The 11,675-nt window shown below is 47.9% G+C and overlaps 1 long non-coding RNA gene across 1 annotated transcript; it reads right to left on the bottom strand.

Moving 5' to 3' along the window:
* Window positions 1-773: 773 nt before the first annotated feature.
* Window positions 774-5,491, bottom strand: LOC133362476 (uncharacterized). The gene is made up of 3 exons (XR_009757502.1): window positions 5,389-5,491; window positions 3,668-3,770; window positions 774-2,779 (listed from the first exon to the last, which is right to left on the bottom strand). It is a non-coding gene; the product is annotated as an uncharacterized LOC133362476 (long non-coding RNA).
* Window positions 5,492-11,675: the final 6,184 nt, after the last annotated feature.

The raw sequence follows: 11,675 nt of genomic DNA, 5'->3' as shown, positions 1-11,675 counted from the left end.
GGGGAGGGGCGCAGAGGGGAGGGGCGTAGAGGGGGAGGGGCTTAGAGGGGAGGGGCGTAGAGAGGGAGGGGCATAGAGGGGGAGGGGCGTAGAGGGGGAGGGGCCGTAGAGGGGAGGGGCGTAGAGGGGGAGGGGTGTAGAGGGGGAGGGGCTTAGAGGGGGAGGGCTTAGAGGGGGAGGGGCGTAGAGGGGGAGGGGCGTAGAGGGGGGGTGTAGAGGGGGGGGGGTTGTAGAGGGGGGGGGGTGTAGAGGGGGGGGGGGGTTGTAGAGGGGGGGTGTAGAGGGGGGGGGGTGTAGAGGGGGGGGTGTAGAGGGGGGGGGTGTAGAGGGGGGGGGGTGTAGAGGGGGGGGGGTGTAGAGAAGGGGGGGGGTGTAGAGGGGGGGTGTAGAGGGGGGGGGGTGTAGAGGGGGGGGGGGTGTAGAGGGGGGGGTGTAGAGGGGGGGGGGTAGAGGGGGGGGTGTAGAGGGGGGGGGTGTAGAGGGGGGGTGTAGAGGGGGGGGGGTGTAGAGGGGGGGGGGTGTTGTAGAGGGGGGGGGTAGAGGGGGGGGGGTGTAGAGGGGGGGGTGTAGAGGGGGGGGGGGGTGTAGAGGGGGGGGGGTGTAGAGGGGGGGGTGTAGAGGGGGGGGGTAGAGGGGGGGGTGTAGAGGGGGGGGGTGTAGAGGGGGGGGGGTGTAGAGGGGGGGGGGTGTAGAGGGGGGGGGTAGAGGGGGGGTGTAGAGGGGGGGGTGTAGAGGGGGGGGGGGTGTAGAGGGGGGGGGTGTAGAGGGGGGGGTGTAGAGGTCACAGTGATGACCTCCCAGCGCACAAACAGCCCCGGGGCTCAGTCATTGGCAAGACTGATTTGAAATTGGGTCCATCATTTTGAAACACAATATACACTATACACTACACTATACACTACACTATACACTACACTATAAACTATACACCACACTACATGACACTATACACTATAAACTACACTATACACCACACTACACTACACTATACACCACACTACATGACACTATACACTACACTATAAACTACACTATATACTACACTGCATGACACTATACACTACACTACTATACACCACTATATACTACACTACATGACACTATACACTATAAACTACACTATACACTACACTACATGACACTATACACTACACTACTATATACTACACTACATGACACTATACACTATACTACTACACACTACACTACACTACACACTACACTATGTACTACACTATGTACTACTTTCTTGTTTTGTGTTTGAAGCAGCCTGTCTCACCAGAGGCAGGGGCTAACAAACATCAACACCACCATCATCATCGTCACCACCATCATCACCACCATCATCACCACCATCATCATCATCATCGTCACCAACACCATCATCATCATCACCATCACCATCATCGTCACCACCATCATCATCATCATCGTCACCACCATCATCATCACCACCATCACCATCATCGTCACCACCATCATCATCACCACCATCATCATCATCGTCACCACCATCATCATCGTCACCAACACCATCATCATCATCATCATCGTCACCACCATCATCATCGTCACCAACACCAACATCATCATCATCGTCACCAACACCATCATCATCATCGTCACCATCATCATCGTCACCATCATCATCATTGTCACCACCATCATCATCACCATCATCACCAACACCATCATCATCGTCACCAACACCATCATCATCACCATCATCATCGCCACCATCATCGTCACCACCATCATCATCACCACCATCATCATCACCATCATCACCAACACCATCATCATCGTCACCAACACCATCATCATCACCATCATCATCGTCACCACCGTCATCGTCACCACCATCATCATCGTCGTCACCATCATCGTCATCATCGTCACCACCACCACCATCATTATTGTTACTAGAATTCTCGTAAACCACCCACCCCCACAGTTCATCTGCTGCTCACACTGAGCCAGCCGTGATGCTGTGGCATTGCCCTTGCGCTGGTCGCCTTTGAGACGGTGGTCTGAGACACTGAGACACTGAGACACTGAGACACTGGGTAGAGAGACACTGGGTAGTGAGACACTGGGTAGTGAGACACTGGGTAGTGAGACACTGAGCACAGAGACACTGGGTAGTGAGACACTGGTGGTCTAACACTGAGACACAGAGACACTGAGACACTGGGTAGTGAGACACTGGGTAGTGAGACACTGGGTAGTGAGACACTGGGTGGTGAGACACTGGGTGGTGAGACACTGGGTAGTGAGACACTGCTAGTGAAACACTGGGTAGTGAGACACTGAGACACTGAGACAATGGATGGTGAGACACTGGGTAGTGAGACACTGAGACACTGAGACACTGGGTAGTGAGACACTGGGTGGTGAGACACTGGGTGGTGAGACACTGCTAGTGAAACACTGGGTAGTGAGACACTGAGACACTGGATGGTGAGACACTGGGTAGTGAGACACTGAGACACTGAGACACTGGGTAGTGAGACACTGGGTAGTGAGACACTGGGTAGTGAGACACTGGGTAGTGAGACACTGGGTAGTGAGACACTGGGTAGGGAGACACTGAGACACTGGGTAGTGAGACACTGGTGGTCTAACACAGACACTGAGACACTGAGCCACTGGGTAGTGAGACACAGAGACACTGGGTGGTGAGACTCTGGGTGGTGAGGGAGACTTGAAGGTTGGAGCTGCAGCTTCCTCCTCAGTGTAAGACGACGAGGGCACGGCACACCGGACACGTGCCGCTCTCCTAAGACACACACACACACAGACACACAGACACACACAGTCACACACAGACACACACACAGACACACACACACACACAGACACAGTCACACACACAGACACACAGACACACACACAGACACACACACAGACACACACACACACACAGACACACACACAGACACACACAGTCACACACACACACAGACACACACAGTCACACACACACACACAGACACACACAGTCACACACACAGACACACACACAGACACACACAGAAACACACACACACAGTCACACACACAGACACACACACAGAGATAGACAGAGAGAGACAGAGAGAGACACACAGAGACACACACACAGACACACAGAGACTGAGAGAGACACACAGAGACAGAGAGAGGCAGACAGAGAGACAGAGACAAACACAGAGACACAGACAGAGAGAGAGAGACAGAGAGACAGAGAGAGACAGAGAGACACACACAGACACACACACAGTCACACACAGACACACACAGAGACAGAGAGACACACAGAGACAGAGAGAGGCAGACAGAGAGACATAGAGACACAGACAGAGAGAGAGAGAGACACAGACAGAGAGAGAGACAGAGAGACACAGAGAGAGACAGAGAGACAGAGAGACACAGAGAGACAGAGAGACACAGACAGAGAGAGACAGAGAGAGACAGAGAGACACACACAGACACACACAGTCACACACAGACAGAGAGACACACATAGACAGAGAGACACAGACAGAGAGAGAGACAGAGAGACACAGACAGAGAGAGAGACACAGACAGAGAGAGAGACAGAGAGACACAGAGAGAGAGAGAGACACAGAGAGAGACAGAGAGAACCACATCATCATCATCATCAGCACGAGCTGGTGGTCATCACCTGTAGCCAGGTGTGGATGCAGGCTGCGTGGAAGTGTGCGTGCGTGCAGGGCAATGTGCACATCTCTGTTCCCTCCACAAGCACCTCCAGGCAGATGATGCAGCTGGGGGCAAGAGAGAGGGGGGGGGGGGTGTGAGTAGGTGTTTGTGTGTGTGAGTGTGTGAGTGTGTGAGTGTGTGTAGGTGTTTGTGTGTGTGAGTGAGTGTGTGAGTGTGTGTGAGTATGAGTGTGTGAGTGTGTGAGTGTGTGTAGGTGTTTGTGTGTGAGTGTGTGAGTGTGTGTGAGTATGAGTGTGTGAGTGTGTGAGTGTGTGAGTGTGTGTAGGTGTTTGTGTGTGAGTGAGTGAGTGTGTGTGAGTGTGTGTAGGTGTTTGTGTGTGAGTGTGTGAGTGTGTGTGAGTATGAGTGTGTGAGTGTGTGTGAGTGTGTGAGTGTGTGAGTGTGTGTAGGTGTTTGTGTGTGAGTGTGTGAGTGTGTGTGAGTATGAGTGTGTGAGTGTGTGAGTGTGTGTAGGTATTTGTGTGTGAGTGAGTGAGTGTGTGTGAGTGTGTGAGTGTGTGTAGGTGTTTGTGTGTGAGTGTGTGAGTGTGTGTGAGTATGAGTGTGTGAGTGTGTGTGAGTGTGTGAGTGTGTGAGTGTGTGAGTGTGTGTAGGTGTTGTGTGTGAGTGTGTGTGAGTATGTGAGTGTGTGAGTGTGTGAATGTGTGAGTATGAGTGTATGAGTGTGTGAGTGTAATTGTGTGTGTGAGTGTGTGAGTGTGTGAGTGTGTGTAGGTGTTTGTGTGTGAGTGGTGTGAGTGAGTGTGTGAGTGAGTGTGTGAGTGTGTGTAGGTGTTTGTGTGTGAGTGTCTGAGTGAGTGTGTATGTGAGTGTGTGTAGGTGTTTGTGTGTGAGTGTGTGTGAGTATGAGTGAGTGTGTGTGAGTATGTGAGTGTGTGAGTGTGTGAGTGTGTGTGTGAGTGTGTGAGTGTGTGAGTGTGTGAGTATGTGTGTGTGAGTGTGAGTGTGTGAGTGTGTGAGTGTGTGAGTGTGTGAGTGAGTGTGTGAGTGTGTGAGTGTGTGTGTGTGTGAGTGTGTGAGTGTGTGTGTGAGTGTGTGAGTGTGTGAGTGTGTGAGTGTGTGAGTGAGTAAGTGAGTGTGTGAGTGTGTGAGTGTGTGAGTGTGTGAGTGAGTGAGTGTGTGAGTGTGTGAGTGTGTGAGTGTGTGAGTGTGTGAGTGTGTGAGTGTGTGAGTGTGAGTGTGTGAGTGTGTGAGTGTGTGAGTGTGTGAGTGAGTGAGTGTGTGAGTGTGTGAGTGTGTGTGTGAGTGTGTGAGTGTGTGAGTGTGTGAGTGAGTGTGTGAGTGTGTGAGTATGTGAGTGTGTGAGTATGTGAGTGTGTGAGTGTGTGAGACTGTGTGTGAGTGTGTGAGTGTGTGAGTATGTGAGTGTGTGAGTGTGTGAGTGTGTGAGTATGTGAGTATGTGAGTGTGTGAGTGTGTGAGTGTGTGAGTATGTGAGTGTGTGTGACGATGATGATAATGATGGCGATGACGATGACGGTGATGACGACGATGATGGTGGTGAGAATGCGAGTGATGATTACTGTGTTGGCGTCTGGTCCAGGCAGGCCGAGTATCTGTGTGTGAGTGTGTGAGTGTGTGAGTGTGTGTGTGTGTGACGATGATGATAATGATGGCGATGACGGTGACGATGATGGCGATGACAATGCGAGTGATGATTACTGTGTTGGCGTCTGGTCCAGCCAGGCCGAGTATCTGTGTGTGGAGAGTCTCCGTGTCTCCTCGACACTGAGCTGGTACACGGGATCCTCCAGCAGAAAATCCTGAAAAACATCAAAACCACCACCAGCATCACCACCGTTATCATCACCACCACCATCATCACCATCCCCACCATCACCATCCCCACCATCATCGTCATCACCATCATCGTCATCACCATCATCGTCATCATCACCACCATCACCACCATTATCATCGTCATCATCACCATCATCATCACCATCATCACCACCATTATCGTCATCATCACCACCATTAGCATCGTCGTCATCATCACCACCATCATCATCGTCGTCATCACCACCATCATCACCACCACCATCACCACCATTATCGTCATCATCACCACCATCACCACCATTATCGTCATCATCACCACCACCATCATCATCACCACCATTATCGTCATCATTACCACCATCATCACCACCATCATCATCACCATCACCACCATTATCATCATCATCACAACCATCATCACCACCATCACCATCACCACCATCACCATCACCACCATCACCATCATCACCACCACCATCATCACCACCACCATCATCATCACCACCACCATCATCATCACCACCACAATCACCACCATCACCATCATCATCACCACCACCATCATCACCATCACCACCACCATCACCACCGTCATCATCATCGTCGTCGTCACCACCATCTTGACCATCGTCACCAGCGGTACGTATGTGCGTATATATAAAGACACAGGTCCCCCGTGTAGCCTGTAACAGACTGTAGGGGCAAGTGCTGTTCGCGAGTAGCAGTGCCTATGAAGGCCGGAATGGCACACGAGGGGGTGGGTGGCCAGCACCACGCCCGGCCGCCTTTGTCTCCCCAGTGCCAGGGATGTTGACTACACACCGCACCAGGTATATATTTGAGGCTGAGTCGACCTAGGGGACGCCCAGTACCGATTCAGATAATCGCTGTCACTGATGGTGTTGATGGCTGTGAGCGGGAATCGAACTTGGGATTCACACAACAACAACCGCCATTAGCCAGTGGCGGTGACGTCACCACGACGCTTGTGCCAGGCTATGTGCACCTTGAGGCCACGTGAAGTGTCGAACGCCCGCTGGCAGGTCACGGGGCAGACCCAGCAGGTGCCACGGGTCGACTGACCGAGATGACCATGATGACTGGCTGATGCACCACCTGTGCCCCCTACTGTACCAACTTTCTGTGTTTTAGCCACCCGGCGCTCCGCTCGTTGTTGTGAGCGTCGCTCCTCCGCCCTCCGTTGTTGCTGGAGGGCGACTGCCTCCAACTGCCCAGTAGCGTCCTTCACGAGCCTCCTCCACAGAGGCCGATCTTGACACCGCTGGTACCAGTCATCGGCAAGTCCACTCAGCTCCACGTCCTCCTGTACCACATCACTCCATCTCTTCTCTAGCCCGTGCCGCGCCCGTTTAGCCCCCTCGATCCGGCCGAACAAAAGCTGTTTAGGCATGTGGTGGCTGGGCATGCGGGCTACTTGACCCAGTCAACGCAGCCTTGCCTGCCGGAGGAGCTCACTGATAGGACTTTGTCCACATCTTTCAAGGATTTGTGAGCTCCTCACACAATTCAACCTGCTGGTTAAACCCAGGATGGATCGTAGGCAGGCCAGCCTAAATGTTTCTAACCGGCTAAGATGTTCCATTAGGGGGGTCCACGTTTCGCAAGCGTAGAGAAGGGAGGGAATGACCGTGGCCGAGAAGACCTGAAGCTTCGTGCGGAGCGACCGACCATGTAGCTTCCACACAGCGTTACGCAATCGATGAAAAGATAATGCCACTCGACTGATTCGGAGTGAGACCTCTGCTGTTAAACCGGAGCCGGTCATGAGCACACTGCCCAGGTATGGGAAACTCTCCACTCTCTCCACAACTGCCCCATCACCGATTGGGAGTTGTGGGGGTGGACTGTCCGATGGTACAAACTACCCAGGCAGGTGCTTCGTTTTGGTGGGGCTGATAGTAAGGCCCCACCTCTTAGTGGCACGCTCCAGTTTTAGCAGCAGCGCTTCAAACTCCCTCCTCTGAGTGAGATGCAACCACCTGACCATCGGAGTGGCAAAACAACCTCCTACCTCCTCGTGGGGCCGGACGGACAACGCTGTCGTGGACAGTGCCGTGGGGGGAGGGCCAATTCCGATTGGCCTTGCCCCGCAGGGCATTTGTAGCCACCACAGCGGCCAAATGGGGGCTCTGGACGGGTGCGAGGGGCTGGTAACCCCTCCACCTTCAATACATTACCACTAACCACGTCGCAAATATCTCAGTAACATGCTCGTGCCGGAGGCCCCGGGGGGACAGGCTTCTATGACGTCTCCTGGCCAAACCCCATTTGACAGACACGCAAAGACGCACAGACACACACACACACAGACACACACACAGACACACACACACAGACGCACACACAGACGCACACACAGACACAGATGCATACACACACACAAAGACACACACACAGACACACACACACAGACACACACAGACACACACACAGACACACACACACAGACACACACACACAGACACACACACACAGACACACACAGACACACACACACAGACACACACACACACAGACACACACACACAGACACACACACACAGACACACACAGACACACACACACAGACACACACACACACACAGACACACACACACACAGACACACACACAGACACACACACAGACACACACACACACAGACACACACAGACACACAACACACACAGACACACACACAGACACACACACAGACACACACACACAGACACACACACAGACACACACAGACACACAAGACACACACACAGACACAACACACAGAACACACAGGACACCACACCGACACACACACACCAGACACACCACCAGGCACACAACACAGGACACAACACAGACACAACACACAGACAAACACACAGTGCCACACACACCAGACACAAACACACAGACACACACACAGGACACCCACACACCGACACACACACAGGGTTGAGGCGGTCTGTACCTCGTTTTGTTGCGATTACCAACGATGCTACTTGGATGTGGATTGTTCGCCGACTTAGCGTCGACTCCAATCGCTCCCGCCGAATCGAACAAAACGTTCGTCTTCATGGGACATGGGGGAGGTCGGGGGCCCAGACACAGTGTATAGTGTAGTGTAGTTGTAGGCTAGTAGTGTAGTGTATAGTGGTAGTGTATAGTGTCGTGTTGTGTAGTGTGTAGTGTAGTGTATAGTGTAGGTATAGTGTGTTAGTGTATATGTTAGTAGTGCTAGGTAGTGTATAGTGTAGGTGTAGTTCGTGTATAGGGATAGGGTAGTGTATAGTGTAGTGTAGTGTATAGTGTAGTAGTGTATAGTGTAGTGTATAGTGTAGTGTGTAGTGTAGTGTATAGTGTAGTGTATAGTGTAGTGTAGTGTATAGTGTAGTGTATAGTGTAGTGTAGTGTATAGTGTAGTGTATAGTGTAGTGTATAGTGTAGTGTGTAGTGTAGTGTTGTAGTGTATAGTGTAGTAGTGTATAGTGTAGTGTATAGTGTAGTGTATAGTGTAGTGTATAGTGTAGTGTGTAGTGTAGTGTATAGTGTAGTGTATAGTGTAGTGTAGTGTATAGTGTAGTGTATAGTGTAGTGTAGTGTATAGTGTAGTGTATAGTGTAGTGTATAGTGTAGTGTGTAGTGTAGTGTGTAGTGTATAGTGTAGTAGTGTATAGTGTAGTGTATAGTGTAGTGTGTAGTGTAGTGTGTAGTGTAGTGTAGAGTGTAGTGTAGTAGTGTATAGTGTAGTAGGTATAGTATAGTGTAGTAGTGTTATAGTGTTGTGTAGTAGTGTATAGTGTAGTAGTGTATAGTGTAGTAGTGTATAGTGTAGTAGTGTATAGTGTAGTAGTGTATAGTGTAGTGTATAGTGTAGTGTATAGTGTAGTGTATAGTGTAGTAGTGTATAGTGTAGTGTATAGTGTAGTGTATAGTGTAGTAGTGTAGTTTATAGTGTAGTGTATAGTGTAGTAGTGTATAGTGTAGTAGTTTATATTGTAGTGTATAGTGTAGTGTATAGTGTAGTAGTGTATAGTGTAGTAGTGTATAGTGTAGTGTATAGTGTAGTGTATAGTGTAGTAGTGTAGTGTATAGTGTAGTGTATAGTGTAGTGTATAGTGTAGTAGTGTATAGTGTAGTAGTTTATAGTGTAGTAGTGTATAGTGTAGTAGTGTATAGTGTAGTGTATAGTGTAGTAGTGTATAGTGTAGTGTATAGTGTAGTGTAGTAGTGTATAGTGTAGTTTATAGTGTAGTGTATAGTGTAGTAGTGTATAGCGTAGTGTGTAGTGTAGTGTATAGTGTAGTGTATATTGTAGTAGTGTATAGTGTAGTTTATAGTGTAGTGTAGTGTATAGTGTAGTGTATAGTGTAGTGTAGTAGTGTATAGTGTAGTGTAGTAGTGTATAGTGTTTGTAGTGTATAGTATAGTGTAGTAGTGTATAGTGTAGTAGTGTATAGTGTAGTGTATAGTGTAGTGTATAGTGTAGTGAATAGTGTAGTGTATAGTAGTGTATAGTGTAGTGTATAGTGTAGTGTATAGTAGTGTATAGTGTAGTGTATAGTGTAGTGAATAGTATAGTGTATAGTGTAGTGTATAGTAGTGTATAGTGTAGTGTATAGTGTAGTGTAATAGTGTAGTGTATAGTGTAGTGTATAGTAGTGTATAGTGTAGTGTATAGTGTAGTGTATAGTGTAGTGTATAGTGTAGTGTATAGTGTAGTGTATAGTGTAGTGTATAGTGTAGTATAGTAGTGTATAGTGTAGTGTAGTAGTGTATAGTGTAGTAGTGTAGTAGTGTATAGTATAGTGTAGTAGTGTATAGTGTAGTAGTGTATAGTGTAGTGTATAGTGTAGTGTATAGTGTAGTAGTGTAGTGTATAGTGTAGTGTATAGTGTAGTGTATAGTGTAGTAGTGTATAGTGTAGTAGTGTATAGTGTAGTAGTGTATAGTGTAGTAGTGTATAGTGTAGTGTATAGTGTAGTAGTGTATAGTGTAGTGTATAGTGTAGTGTAGTAGTGTATAGTGTAGTGTATAGTGTAGTGTATAGTGTAGTAGTGTATAGCGTAGTGTGTAGTGTAGTGTATAGTGTAGTGTATAGTGTAGTAGTGTATAGTGTAGTTTATAGTGTAGTGTAGTGTATAGTGTAGTGTATAGTGTAGTGTAGTAGTGTATAGTGTAGTGTAGTAGTGTATAATGTAGTAGTGTATAGTATAGTGTAGTAGTGTATAGTGTAGTAGTGTATAGTGTAGTGTATAGTGTAGTGTGTAGTGAATAGTGTAGTGTATAGTAGTGTATAGTGTAGTGTATAGTGTAGTGTATAGTAGTGTATAGTGTAGTGTATAGTGTAGTGAATAATATAGTGTATAGTGTAGTGTATAGTAGTGTATAGTGTAGTGTATAGTGTAGTGTAATAGTGTAGTGTATAGTGTAGTGTATAGTAGTGTATAGTGTAGTGTATAGTGTAGTGTATAGTGTAGTGTATAGTGTAGTGTATAGTGTAGTGTAGTGTATAGTGTAGTGTATAGTGTAGTGTAGTAGTGTATAGTGTAGTGTAGTAGTGTATAGTGTAGTAGTGTATAGTGTAGTAGTGTATAGTATAGTGTAGTAGTGTATAGTGTAGTAGTGTATAGTGTAGTAGTGTATAGTGTAGTGTATAGTGTAGTGTATAGTGTAGTGTATAGTGTAGTAGTGTATAGTGTAGTGTATAGTGTAGTAGTGTATAGTGTAGTAGTGTATAGTGTAGTGTATAGTGTAGTGTATAGTGTAGTGTAGTAGTAGTGTATAGTGTATAGTGTAGTGTATAGTGTAGTAGTGTATAGTGTAGTGTATAGTGTAGTGTATAGTGTAGTGTATAGTAGTGTATAGTGTAATGTATAGTGTAGTGTATAGTGTAGTGTATAGTGTAGTGTGTAGTGTAGTGTATAGTGTAGTGTGTAGTGTAGTGTATAGTGTAGTGTATAGTGTAGTGTATAGTGTATAGTGTAGTAGTGTATAGTGTAGTGTAGTAGTGTAGTGTAGTAGTGTATAGTGTAGTAGTGTATAGTGTAGTAGTGTATAGTGTAGTAGTGTATAGTGTAGTGTATAGTGTAGTAGTGTATAATGTAGTAGTGTATAGTGTAGTGTATAGTGTAGTAGTGTAGTGTATAGTGTAGTGTATAGTGTAGTAGT

This window comes from Lethenteron reissneri, unplaced genomic scaffold (genome assembly GCF_015708825.2).
Source record: "Lethenteron reissneri isolate LAM-NWPU_2019-01 unplaced genomic scaffold, ASM1570882v1 scaffold_1496, whole genome shotgun sequence".
NCBI classification, from domain to species: Eukaryota; Metazoa; Chordata; class Hyperoartia; order Petromyzontiformes; family Petromyzontidae; genus Lethenteron; species Lethenteron reissneri.
The sequence above is the reverse complement of the archived record's forward strand: the minus strand, read 5'-3'. Positions and strand labels throughout refer to the sequence as shown.